The sequence below is a fragment of the Phascolarctos cinereus genome, unplaced genomic scaffold, assembly GCF_003287225.1.
Source record: "Phascolarctos cinereus isolate Bilbo 61053 unplaced genomic scaffold, phaCin_HiC Scaffold_7;HRSCAF=346, whole genome shotgun sequence".
Classification (NCBI taxonomy): domain Eukaryota; kingdom Metazoa; phylum Chordata; class Mammalia; order Diprotodontia; family Phascolarctidae; genus Phascolarctos; species Phascolarctos cinereus.
The window spans coordinates 41,539,101-41,554,096 of NW_027556180.1; positions in this window are offsets into that span (position 1 = coordinate 41,539,101).

Here is a 14,996-nt window from a genome sequence, read left to right on the forward strand (position 1 = left end):
ACATGGGCTGGTACTCACTGTTTACTACCCAGCTGTAGGTGAATGGCCTGTAGTCTGGAAGATAAAAATCTGACAAGCAAGTTCAATATATGTGGCCCAAATATAGACAGAAACGTGATGTCAGAATGGGGGAAAACAAAGAAAGAAAGCAAAAGCCCCATTTGAATCATTGATATTTGACATACAAGGTTATCTGATTTTGTTACTGTCTCAAGAATTTCCTCTCTGATTCCAATTCCTTTTGGAGGATCAGATGCTATTGGGAAGTAACAATACTCCTGCAGCTAGAAGTTTTCCATCCCTAGGTTCAAAAGTCACACAAATGACTTTGCCAGAGATTGGCTTTTACTCCAATTATAACAAAAGACTCGGGATTATATTTAAGTAATGACTAAGCCAAATAGGTTACCTCCCTCTAAGAAAATTGATTGCGCTGAAATTCCCTTCCCCAAACCCAACTGAAGATGTTTCTGACTTAATTTCAGTAATTAATAGCAATAACCACTTACTAAGTTGTTTAGTATGTAGAAAGGAATATAATTTTAGGCTGAACAGCTCAGATCTTAAACACACATTTTATTATCCCAACCTTAATCTATGGGATAATAATTCACATGACTATGCAGGAGGGCAGATGACAAGCCTAAGTATTAATTTACTGACCATTTGCTCTGATTATAGAAATTTGCCACAAAAGGATAAAGCAGTAAAATGATTCGTCAATTCCACCTCATAGCCACTCAGGAATAGCCAGGTGAGTAAACATTCCTTTTCAAAAAAACACAATGGGGAAACTGAGCCATGAGGATCCCATCTTAGACTGAGGCTAAAATTGTCCTTTCAGCTTTCCTAGATGCAGACCTCCACCTGTATCCCATTCTCTCTGTGTGGCATTTCTCTCAGATGGTGGATTGTTGACTATTGGTTATTGATGGATTATGATGATCCATCAGATAATTCAAAATAAAACAGTTATGGTCCCATGAGCTTTTATGTCGAACAGCAAGTTTCACTAATTACAGCTTAGGGAAAAATTTACCAGGACTTAATCTCAAATTTAAAATTTGTGCTGGTATAAAAGCCAATCATTAGAGATCATTTCTATATACTTGCAAATTCCCAGCAAGCCAAGTTCATTGGATGTTTGCTCAGTTTGGGATCAACAATATTTACATCCATATAATGATAATAATATCAATGACAATAGTAACAAATAGCATTTATGTAAGCTTTTAAGGTTTACAAAGCACTTAACCCATATTACCTCATTTGATTTTCCCAACCACCTGTTGAATAAGGTATCACTATTAGGCCCATTATACAAATGAGGAAACTGAAACTGACAAAAGTGATATGATTTGTCCAGTAAGTGTGTCTAACTGGGATTGGAACCCTGGTCTTCCTGACTCCAAGCCTAGAGCACTACCATGATTTGTTTGGCCATTCTCCAGTTGATGGGCATCTACTTAGTTTCCAATTCTTTCACGTCTCAAAAAGTGCTATCTGTATTTTGGTGTCTCAGGCAATTTCTCTTTGCTATTGACCTTCTTAGGAGAGTAGGCCTAGCAACAGGATCTCTGGGTCACAGAGTTGGTACATTTTAATTACTTTGGGGGGACATAATTCTGAATTTCGATATCATCTATGTAGGGACCTCCTAGAAAATTGCAATTTACAGAGTTGCTTAGAGGCACTAAGAGGTTAAATGACTTTGCATCATAAATTTAAAATAAGAAGGGAACTCTAGAAATTATGTAGTCTAGCCCGTTCATTCTACCTATGAAAAAACTGAGGCCCAATGAGGTTGTGACAGGATCCCACAGGTAGTAAATGGCAAAGCTAAGACTTAAATCCACGGCCTTATAGTCTAATTCCAATGTTTTCCCAAATATACCGAAATAATATACCATATATATGTATAACACACATGTATATATATATAATATACACATACATACACACACATATATACATATGCATATACCTATATGTACACATATAATATGATACATACATACATGCATGCATACACACACATACACATATATGATACTAAGCTACCTCTTTCTCCAGAGTCACGTATGTGTCAGAGACAGAACCTGAACCTAGGTCTTCCTGATTATAAAGCCAACTCTCTACTTACTTTTCCCCTATTTCATCTTCTCTTGAGAGGCACTGGTCCTGAAGTCAGGAATACCTGGGTTCAAATCCAGACGCACATGCTTGATAACTGTGTGACTATGGGCAAATCCCTTCACTGCTCTGTGCCTCAGTTTCCTCATCTGTAAAACACAGGGGTGGGACTCTGACAAACCTTCTAGCTTAGGTAGGATCCTAAGATCTTCCTTTCCCTGTTGCCAGTGTTTTTCCTCCCAAGTCACCATCTCAGTTTTTTTTTCCCTTCCCTGTCTTTGTGCATCCTGCTCCCATCCCCTGCTTCCTAGCAGTTAAATGGACCCTGATTACTATGTCTCTGAAACCAGACCATCTGTCTCCCACTGTCTAAACTCCCATTTCACAATCTTAGAGGAGGGCATCCCCCTAGAAGTGCCAATTCTGCTCAGCAGGGGGAAATGCACTAATATGCAATAGAGACAGTCTGGAGCCTGGCATGGAAAATTAGGGAGTATAGTCAAAGTGGCCATTTTTATCACCCACAATTTTTTAGGTCTCCTATAGCAACCTTGTCAAAAAGGTTGTACTATAGCAGCCCAATGGCCGGGAAACCAGAAAATGCATTTTTGAATGTTTCTAACTGGGGACGGAAAGCAGTAGGCAGAAAGAAACAAGTCCTGGTCAGGGGAGCCTATCGTTGGGGAGGCAGATGTTCCAAGTTCAAAGTAGAATTTTAATGACATTTAATGACAAGGATTTCCTATTCAAGGGCCATAGATATAGGTCTGGAAGGAGCCTCAAGGGCTACTTTGTACAAGAAAAGTGAAGTCTAGGGAGGTCTCCAGAGAATGTTAGAACACAGAACATCAGACTTGGAAGGGTAGAACATAGGATCATGGATTTAGAGACAGAAGGGACCTCAGAGGTCATTGAGCCTCATTTTGCAGATGAGGAAACTGAGGAAACCAGAAAGGTTAAGTAGCTTGCCTAAGATCACAAAGCTTTGGAGGCAGAATTTGAACCCAAATTCTCCCTCTGGAGCCAGGGAGTGGCTCTTCCACTGTATTTGGGGGGGAGGATGAAATTTTCTGTATTTTTACAAATTGTTTTATTATTCCATTCAGGAAGCTTTCTTAAGCATCTACTATGTGCCCAGCACAGTGCTAGGCCCTGTAGATGCAAAGGCAAAATCGAAATTTTGTTTATTTAAGACTCAACTCAAGCTAGGTAGATAGAGTAGTCAGAGAGGTGGACCTGCAATTAGGAAGACTTGAGTTCAAATCCTGCCTCAGACACTTACTAGCTGTGTGACCCTGGGCAAGTCCCTTCTGTCTCAGTCTCTTCATCTGTAAAATGGAAGTAATAATAGCACCTCCCCAGTAACAGCCACATTACTCTATGACTGACTTTGATAGACTTGGCTCTTCTCAGCAGTGCAAGGATCTAAGACAACTCCAAAAGACTCATGATGGAAAATGCTATCCACATCCAAAAAAAGAACTATGGCATCTGAATGCAGGTGGAAGCATACTATTTGCTCTCCTTTTCTTTATTGTTCTGCTTTATTGCTTCACTCTCACGGTTCCTTCCATCAGTTCTAATTCTTCTTTAGATCATGACTAATGGGAAAATATGCTTAATGTGAACTTATAAATAGAGCCTATGTCAGATTGGACGCCATCTTGGAACAATGGGAGGAGAGGAAGGGGGAGAAAATTTAAAACTGGAAATCTTATGGAAATGAATGTTGAGAGCTAAAAATAAGTAACTAACTATATAGATATACAATAATAGCACCTGCCTCCCAAAGCTACTGTGAGGATCACATGAGATATTGAAAAGTGCTTTGTCAGTTTTAACGCACTCTGTAAACGTTAGCTATTTGAAGCCTTGGCAGGGCCCGCCAGCTGCTGGAACCTTCCCTTCCAAGGAGATCTTTTATCTACTTAGTATTCTTACACACTAGATTGTGAGTTCCTTGTGGAGAGGGATTGTTTTTTGCTTTTTCTCTGAATCCCCAATGCTTAGTACAATGTCAGGCACATAGCAAGAGGTCAATAAATGCTCATTGATTGACTGAAGGTGAAGGACTTTAAATGCCAAATGAGAGTTTGTATTTTGTCCTCAAGGTAGTAAGGAGCCACTGAAACTTCTTGAGAAGGCTAGTAACCAGTAAGATCTATGTTTCAGCAATATCAATATGGTGCCAGTGAACTGTGACAGTTATGTCGATTTGAATCTCATCAATTAGACAAGAGACAAACACAAAATTAATAAGATACAGACAGGAGCTAAAAACGGCCCAGGAGAGGGGGGAGGCGCAGTTTAAGACATATGCTAGTGAATGTTTAACAGCTGTCTCTCAAGAAAAAATGTACTCATGACACATTTTTCTGAATATTTTCTTCATCTTCTTAAGTCTTGACTATTAACAAAACAATTAGGTGAATCCCACAAGTGGAAGAGTCCCATTCAAACCCAGGTTCTCCTCTGACTCCACAGACAGGGCGCTTTCTATTCTATCATACTATTTCCTCGTGTTTTCTCATGCATTGTACATTTATAGGATCAGAGATTTATGGCTAGAAAAGACCTTAGAGCTCACGTGCTTGAACCTTCTCATTTTACACGTGAGGAAGCTAAGGCTCTTAAGAAGGGCTTGCGACCCAAAGTCGCATACATTGTAACAGACAGAAGCAGGCTCATATCCAGGTCCTCTGACCCAACCAGAGCCACATAAGGAAACAATAAAACAGCAACACATTACATCTGCTCATCATGGCCTTGGAGGGCATTTAACACATTTTTAGAACAAATGCTTCAGGGAAAATAATTCAGTAGACTCTAACTCAATTATTTGGATGATGTTTTTTGTTGTAGTAAGCTTATAAAGCATATAGGTTTGGCTCCAAATCTGATTTACTGGCTATTTTTTAAAGTTAAAACCAGAAGGCTCACTGAAATGATATTAATAAGCTGAAGAGCATCCAGATAAGTCAGTCAATAACCAGTTATTAATAATAATAATAGCTAGCATTTATATAGTGCTTTAAGGGGTGCAAAGGATTTTACAAACATTAACTTATTTTATCCTCATGTCAACCCAGGAGGTAGATGCTATTGCCATCTCCTGTTTATAGATGAGGAAACAGGCAAATAGAGGTGAAGTGACTTCCCCAGGGTCACACAGCTAGTAAGTGTCCAAGACAGGATTTGAACTCAGGTCTTCATGACTAGAGGCAGATAGATGGTGCGATGGATAGAGTGCCAGGCCTGGAGTCAGGAAGATTCTTCTTCCTGAGTTCAAATCTGGCCTCAGACACTTACTGGCTATGTGATCCTGGGCAAGTCACTTAACATTGCTTGCCTCAGTTCCTCATCTGTTAAAAAAAATGATCTGGAAAAGGAAATGGCAAACCACTTCAATATCTTTGCCAGGAAAACCTCGAATGGTGTGATGAAGAGTTGGACATGATTAAACAACTTCCTGACTCCATGATCCAGTGTTCTATGCACTACACCACCTAGCTGCCCTAATTAAGGAATTGTATTGTGCTATATTATATTATATCACATTATGTTATAAATTAAGGGCTATATTATGGGCTTGCCTTGTACCAGACACTGCAAAGAGCAGGGAACACACAGACAAAAACAGTCCTCACTTTCAAAGAGCTCACAGCCCAGTGGAGGTTCCTCAGGTGTAAAATGAGGAGATTGGACCAGACGACCTCTGACGTCCTCTCCAGCTCTACATTTGTGATCTTATGAAATACCTGATTAAGACCTGCCCTGTCCCAAGTTACTTATCTAATATACTTAGTATATTATATAGTATACAGTATGTATATTAGTATATTATATAGTATAGTATACTTAGGTATCATTTCAATCAAAGCTATCACTGCTGGCAAGGTTGACATAAGTATGGTTGAAACCAAAGACAAATCAGTAAACTTCCCCTTGTTAATACATAAGACAGCATGCCTGAGCTATCTCTGAATTCCCAGGGTTCTCAGAGAAAGCCCCTCACACGTAGATTGTACCACGCTTGCAGGGTGCATGACATAGCCTAGTGCAGATTAATCTAGCATACACTCGAGAATACATTTTTTTTTCCTTTTTAGAAAATGTAATTGCTCTCGATAGCTTTTATATCACCTCTATTTCCTAATTTAACCTGGCTCCTTCCGTACCCAGAGGGCTATCCATGGTAACAAATTATAAAAAAGAAATTGAAAAAATAAGTCCCCAAAACCATTCAAAATATCAACAGTTTAAAAGCATATGCAGCGTTCTACACCTCTCTAAAGAACGAGTGGAGGAGGTGCATTTTCTCATCTCCCCTTTGAGGACAGATTTGGTCATTATAATTCAACAGCGTTGTTTCACATTTTGTTGCTCTTTCTATTTATGTTGTTGTAATTAAGTATACTGTTTTCCCGGCTCTGCTTACCTCATTTCATTTCCATCACTTCCTCTAAGTCTTCTGAGGTTTTTGTCTATGCATTCTATCTTATTGCACAGTGTATTCATTCATGTACTATAATTTTGCCATACCCCTATTGACAAGAGTTTACTTTGTTTCTAGTTCTTTGCTGCCACAAATAAAGTCACTAGGACTGTTTTGGAGTATACAGAAATTTTTCTTTCTGTCTTCAACCCCTCAGCGTAGATTTTTAAGGTTTGAGATAGAAAAGAGGAATGGAGGGGGTCCTAAATTCATTTCTTAAATAGCCATAATAAAAATGGATTTTGAAATTATTTGAACTAGAGATTTCTTTGAAAGAACTGACATAAAAGCATAAAAGGAAAGAAAGCTAGTTGGGGGATATTTAAGGCACTGGTAGATTGTAAGCCCCTTGAGGGCAGGAACTCTTCCTTTTTAAGATCATCTCCAATTTATACAGCATATAACTTGTTTGTCCAGAGTTGTTTATTCATTGTCTCCCCATTAGATTAGGGGCCTCTTGAGGGCAGAGGCTATTATTACTTTCTTTGCATCACCAAAAGTGCCAGACTCACAGTGAACTCTTAATAAATATTTCTTCTTCGATGACTTGACTTTTGTCTTTTTCTCTAGCAGGGCCTTCCCTCTGAGATTATTACCTCCAATATATCCTGTATACACTTGTTAATGCATAGTTGTGTGCCTGTTGTCTCACTCATTAGACTTAGGAGTGCCTTGAGAGCAGGGACCCAACTTTTTTATGTTTGTTTTACTTTCCTGACTTTCTTCATATTCCTGGAGCTTTACAGTGCCTGGCACGTAGTAAGGGCTGATGAATTGCACTTAAATAAAGAAAAAGGTGGGGTGATGGGGACAGCTTGATGGCATAGTGGGTAAAGCTCCAGCCTTGGAGTCAGGAGGATCTGAGTTCCAATCCAGCCTCAGACACATGACACTTACTAGCTGTGTGACCCTGGGCAAGTCACTTAACCCCATTGCCTAGCCAAAAAAAAAAAAAAGAAAGAAAAAGGTGGTGTGGGGGAGGTTCCCATACAGAACCTACAAAATTTCTCTGAGTTCAACCTGGAGAGAGAGAGAGAGAGAAAGGAGAAAAGAGGAGAAACATCAGCTGTCCTGATACAGGGTGAGTGAAGAGTGAAAGCTGGTACATGCTCATCTTAAGTGACAATTGATCCTTCTACATAAGAGGGAGAAGTTGGGGGATTCAACAACTGTGGGATTTTTTCATGTTAAAGGCTCTTAACAGCTAGTGAATAATGGTAGCTTCCTATCCTCATTCCTACCATCAACTCAAGTCCCACTCATATGAGCAAAGCTCTAGAACTGAGAGGAACTTCATGGATCACACAGTCCAACCCCCTAGTTCTGCAGATGAGGAAACTGAGAGGAGAAGTTACATCCTTAAGGTTACCTAGGTGGAAGGCATCCCAGGTGAGGTTTGAAACCCAGATCCTCTGCCTCCAAAGCCATGCTCTTTCCACCGTACCTGCCTGCCTTCTCTAAGGAAAACACCTTATCCTCTGCATTTCAGTACATCTGAAAAGAAAATAAATGAGACAAAAATAAGACAACTTACCCCTGTTAAAAAAAAAAGCCTGAAAATTTTTCCCTGTTGTTCCTTCATCATTGGAATGCAAAATAGGAAAGGAAAAAACATAAGGCAAACACATAATAAAATCCAGGACTATGAAACAGAGGATGGCTAGAAAATAAGATTTCACTCGAGGATCCTTCCTTTCCTCTGCCACAAAATGAGTTGATTTTGAATGGCAGGAGGATGGATTGAGCAAGCTGAAAATGTCTTTGATGTTTCAAGCTAAACTCCCTCACTTCTCTCCTCCCTTCCATTTCAATATTTGACTCTTCCTTTGTTTTCCTTTCCTGAGCTCATTCCTATTTCTTCTGTTCCCCTAATAGGCATTTTTATAGGTGAATTTTGAGAAAGAAGCTGAAGACGGAGTAACCTTTCTGTTTGAGAAATATTCAGTGGTCATTGGGTGCTCTACACTTAACACCTTGAAATTCTTGGAGGAAAGGTACAATATAGATATACAAGAGAGATTATTTCTTTTTTCACAATGCTAATAAATGATTCTTTAAAGCATGGAGATTGTAATAATTGCTGACATTGATAGAGTGCTCTGACTTTACCTGAATTATTGCATTTGGTCTTTACAACAACCTTGTTAGAAAGCTACTAGCCACCAATACAATAATTTTCATTTTCTAGATGAGGAAGCTGAGTCTCAGAAAGGCTAAGTAATTTGCCCACTGTCACACATCTAGTAAATATCAGATCCAGAATTCCAACCTAGCTGTCAAGGACTGATCAGAGGAGTTAACATTTTAGGGAAGTCCCTGTAGTTGAACATGGTCCAGAAAAAACAGGGTTAAGGAAGCCTCGGGTCACAGTTTCTATGAGTCACTCCTGAGTCCACTTGCAAGATTCTTTCCCTATGCCAAGGACACATTTAAAAGCTCTTTCTCTTGACAGTCATAAAAAAGGGTGCCTGATATTGCCAGATTACATTTCTATTGTGCTTCTGAAGTTAGGCAGATTGCTTTGACAATCTGTCATACTAAAAAAATTAAAAAATAAAAATAAGGGGCTGGAAACCAACCAAACCATGAGCCCCCAAACTGGAAATCCCAACATTTATCTGCCAAACCCGGAACCAAATGAAATCAAAATAACATTTTTGTACTCAACTGCAAACCAAACAATACCTGTCCTCCAAAGACCCCATCAACACTCAGAACTAAAACCGAATATCTATAGTTTTTCTTTTTAATGATTCCACCAAAACATCAACGTATTCTCTGAACCAAACTCCTATTTAAATTAATTCAAACCCCCTTCTTAAGCACACAGAAATGAAAACTAGCTGAGGTTGAGAACGCCAGCTGTTGTGAGCTATAGATGCCTGTCGAAATAGAGCCCTCCAATGTATGTGTAGACTTTACCAAAAATGGTATGCTTGAGATCCTTTGCCTTCCATCTCAAAGTGGAACAGCAATATACCGAGTATACTGGCTGACTAATCAGAATGGAAATGCAGGCACAAGGCCGGGAGACACTGTTGGCCCTGATCTCTCTTTCATGAGCACGACTTATTTCAATCATAACACCTGTGGGTGCCACTAGCCACAGATTATCATCTTAGACTCCAGCTCTCAAGCCTGGCCCTTATGAGTCCACATATTAACCACTTTTGCATAATTACTACAAGCTTTAAATTTCACTGAGAAAATATTCCTGTATGTCAGGATCCATTAGAATAATGAGGCTGAAGAGTTTTTAAAATGAATTTGTTTTGAAGTGAAAGACAGACTGTTCATTTTTCATGCTAAAGCCAAACTTACCTTACATTTTTATAACATGAAATCAAATAGGGCTGTACGTTTTGGTGGTATCACCTAGCTTTATAAATAGACCTTCTCATTCATCAAAAAGGAAATAGCCCTTCGATAAGGCTTACACATGGGAATATTCTTGATTTTTCATGAGTCAACAAAACCAGTGACAACTTAGGTGCAGACTCTTTTGACCATCACCCTTCATAATGCCAGTTGTTCTTGGCTCAGCACATGATGAAGAATGTTGTAACAAAACCAACCTTCAGAGGCATCAGAAAATATTTTTAGACAGATATGTAATCATGATCTGTTCTTCCTACGTATGAATTTCATGCATGAAATTCAGCAACTGTCTTCCAAATCCTGCACGTACAACATGCCTTAAGGGCACAATCCAGAATGCTGCAGGGGCTCTTCTCTGTGATAAAGGACAAAGCTTTATTTTAATCATGAAATGGTTTTCAGAAATGCCTGGGACAACTTGTTTCGGTGATGTCCTGTAGCAGGTGGTTAGGGAAAAAAAAATCCATAAATTGGCACCATCTGGGCGTGCTAAGGAATGAAGACTGAGTTGTGCTTTTTCAGTAAGTAAAAGGGCCAAATTGGGTGTCAGCTGCAAGTGACAACTGGAAGCCATTCCTGGTATGTGTCTGTCACATTATTTACTACAAAACTTGCTACCAGATTGGAGTCGTTAATTGCTAGGAATCAAGGACTGTTGGGGAATTTAGAAATAAATGGATTCCCTGGATATAGTCTATGATTGTTTCTACTGCCTTCATCTTGAACATTTCCAATTAATTGGGCTTTGTCAAGATTTTTCCTTGTCACTGACGTCTAGAACAGCTCTAGCAGCATCAGGTTACACTAGAAAGAATGCTAAATTTGGAGTCCAAGGATCTGGGTTCAAATCTCAGCTTTGCCATTTATTATTTGTGTGATATTGGAGCCTCAGTTTCCCCATGTGTAAAATGAGTAAGCTGGATTACATACCCTGAAAATTCTCTTCAAGCTCTTAAGTCTATGATCTGATGATTGAAGGATCTTTGGCCATTTGAATGATAGAGTCAGGTTTGATTTGACAACCTCAGAGTCCCTTGAAAAATTAGAGAGAATAAAAAGTGAATTAGCAAACTCAGTTATGCTTTGAATCTATTCCAATAAACATCCAAGTATTCTGAAGTAACAGGTACAAGTGCTTTATCCAGTCTCATTTTTAACATTTTAAATGCTTCTAAAATTCCTTGGGTATAGTCAATTTGTACTTGTTTCCAACAGATTATGAACTAGAATTCCAGCCCTGAATATTCATCTCTTTGAAATCTGACCTTATAACGAATGTGCCTGTCATCATAGCAAAAATAACTTAGTCCTCCTCAGTTTTCAGCTCTAAAAATGATTTGATTCCTGCTTCTCTGCGACCATGCAAGGATGAGAAAAGGAAATTCTACTTACCATTCCATTCTTGTAGCAAAGGTTCCCCAGATATGCCAGCCCAATCTCCTGGCCCTCTTTTACAAAAGAGGAATCTGAGGCATGGAGGAGCTGAGAAACTTGACCACACTCACATAGCAATCTGGCAACAGGTTCAAGCAGAATGAAAATTCACAACTGCAGAGGGATTTGATTTAGTCTAGGGCATCATTTTTGTGAAAGGGCATCAACAGGAGTAGGGCAGACCATAGCAAAATCCCATACCTGCCATGTAGAAATCATTAAGGCACATGACATTTGGTATTTTAAAAATACTTGAGCATATCTTCTGGCACGTGACTACTTGAGAAACTTGTCATCTTTTTTTTCCCTTTTTTAGGAAGATAGGCATGTCTTGTAAATACATTTGGCTATCTACATGAACACCACAGCCTTGATGTACTTTCCGTCAAGTATCATTTCACAGCATTCTAATGCTTGTTCTTGAGACTCTCCAGCCTGACAGGACTCACTGTAGATGAGTTTCTCTTTTGGATGCCTACTCTTTTTCAGAAGCACTATAGATGGTGTATTTTGTCAGTCAGTCATGCTGCAGTAATCCCTAATTGGTGGGTGCTCATCCACAACAACTCTAGGTGAACTACTGAATTAATAAATGAGGCCACGGATACAAATGTCATGCCAACTGTCCAGCTTGCATCTTTATTTTCTGTCCAGGGAGAGAGTTTTTGTGTCATGCATCAGAGCTGTCTGCACTATTAATCTTGGATTCCAATAATTGTATAAATATTAAAACTGCAGTCCAGTAAAAAGCATTTGCTATACTGGTACTGATATTTCTCATTTCATTCAAACTGCTCTGATGGCTTTTCCCTGTTCATCCTGACTTTGCACAGCCAGTTTTGCCTACTCTGATAATCATCAGCCTTTAGATACAGAAGGCCATGTCTAATCATGTATCGCCTAGAAGGTAATTTATAACTATGGGCAGCTAAGAATCCTTTGCGACTGAGGTGCATATCCATTTCCCCTTTAGGCTTTATTGACAATTGTCACATCACATATTATGGGGACCAAAATGATGCAATCTACAATAAAAGAAACTGAAGGAGGCAGAACTCCAAGCCAATAAGCACTTATTAAATGAATGGGACCTCAGATTTTCCTCATGATCTAAGATGCCCCCTTTCCCTAGGGCCTTGCTTTTATAGAATGTGGTACCCAGACATATAAAAGAGGCAAAGTAAAATACGAGGCCTCATTGGTTGATAGACCTTGATTTTTGACCCTCCAAGAGGGCCAAAAATGATATATGAGCATGAGTGGTCGCAGGATGGGCAAGGCAAAGGTTATCTTCACTGACTAAGTGGTCATAAGATGGTCCTCTCCTCATGTTGGGCAAGAGAGGGTGATCCAGAGGTACAAAAATAAGTTGGGGGACTTTCTATAACACATAAGCCACAGTAGGTGTGGCTACCACTCATCACCCAAAAGTGTTAAGGTCCTTCAGTCATCATTCTTGGGCTATACAAGTGAACTCTAAAATAAAAAGCTAGTGAACTTATAACTTGTAGTTTAAAGTTTGAGGCCTATGATAAGAATCCATCTTATCTAATTATTCCTAAATATAATCTATGTAAAATATGAATTTATATATAATTCCTATACTAATATTAGTTGACAAGACTGATTAAATGTATATTACCATTACTAGATAATTATAATACTAATAATCATTTACTCCTACGGAATCACACTAAACTGATTAATACTGATTGGAGCAAAATAGGGGTCTAACTAGAATCATCTATCTCAATACAATATTTATATTATTATACATTCATACATATATACAATTATGTCTAATATCAATAACTCTTATTGATTTAAAAAAATGAGTGCAGTGATATGATTTACTATTGCCCTCAATATCTGTATACAAGAAATCAATATAATACAGTAGAAAAAGCACAGGCTTTCAAGTCAGAGGACCTCTGTTCAAATACCAGTTCTGACACATAAGACCCCGGTGACCTTGGAAAGTCACTTACCATATTTAGGCCTCAGTTTCCTCAATTGAAAGGTTGGATTAGCTGGCCTCTGAGATCTCTTCCATCTCTAGAGCTATCATCCTACAACTTAGATTCCTAAGAAAAGTTGTAGTAGGCTTTCCAGAATCCATCTTCCTCATAACAAAAGATAGCTATTACAGCCAAAGACCAGTCCTTCCCCATCTCAATCTTCTCCAATTTCTCCAGATGATCCTTGAATGATGTGGTCTTGGGGGTAGCTAGGTGGTGCGGTGGACAGAGCACCAGCCCTGGAGTCAGGAGAACCTGAGTTCAAATCCAGCCTCAGACACTTGACACTTTCTAGCTGTGTGACCCTGGGCAAGTCATTTAACCCTGATTGCCTCACCAAAAAAAAAAAAAATAATAATGTGGTCTCATCCTTTCACCATTTTGGTTACTCTTTTCTGGAAGTTCTCTAGCTTGTCAATGATCTTCCTGGAGGAATATGCCATTGTTATGGCTGGGCTGGGTGAAAAAAATAAGAATGACAATACTACCAAAATTCATTTACAGTTTTATTGCTATACCAATCAAACTATCGAAGATATAATTTACAGAACTCAATAAAATAACAAAATTCATTTGGAAGAACAAAAGATCTAGAATATCAAGGAAAATAAAGAAAAAAGACAGGAAATAAGGGGAATAGTTCTTCCAGACTTCAGGCTCTATTATAAAGCAGCAATCATCAAAACAATTTGGTACTAACTAGTACCAAAAAATAGAAAAGTAGATGAATGGAACAGACTAGAAAAGGGAGAATAAGAAATAATGAGACTTCTGGGAAAACTAGAAAGCTGTCTGGCAAAGTAGGCTTAGACCAGCATTTTACACAATACTTGACAATAAAGTCAAAATGGATATGTGACCTGAATATTAGAGGTTTAATTAATTTTTTAAAAATTAGGAGAGAAACAGATCATATGCCATTCATAGCCACAAGCAGATGTATTCTTAACCAAATGAGGAAGGGCAATTGCAAAAGATAAAATAGATAATTTTTACTATACAAAATTGAAAAGCTATTGCCCAGACAAAATCAATGCATCTAAAATAAGAAGAGAAGAGGACTCTTTTATATTCTTAAATGTTAAGGCTTATATTTTTCAAAAATCTACAAAAAGGTCAATAATTTTTTTTCTTTTAGTCACTATCCAGAGATGAATGTGTGCACAAAGAACTCAATTCAGTTAACATTCACCTAGTATCTCTTATGTGCAAGGCACTGGGGATAAAGAGACAAACACAAAACTGCTCCTGGTCACCAGGAACAGGAGTGTTCTGTTGCAGGAGAAAAGGGAAACAACACATACACAGTTAAGGAGAAACAACATTATTTCAAGAGACATGCATTAACCACAAGGGTGTTGATAGGGATGATGCAAAATAAAAACTACACTGTGCTGTAGCAGTAGAGGGAGAACATTATTCAATTAAGTTTAATAAAAATTTATTAAGCATCTGCTACATTGCAGGCATTGCGCTAGACCCTGGGGATACATATAAAAAAGATTGACAGTCCCTGCCCTCAAGGAGCTTACAATCGG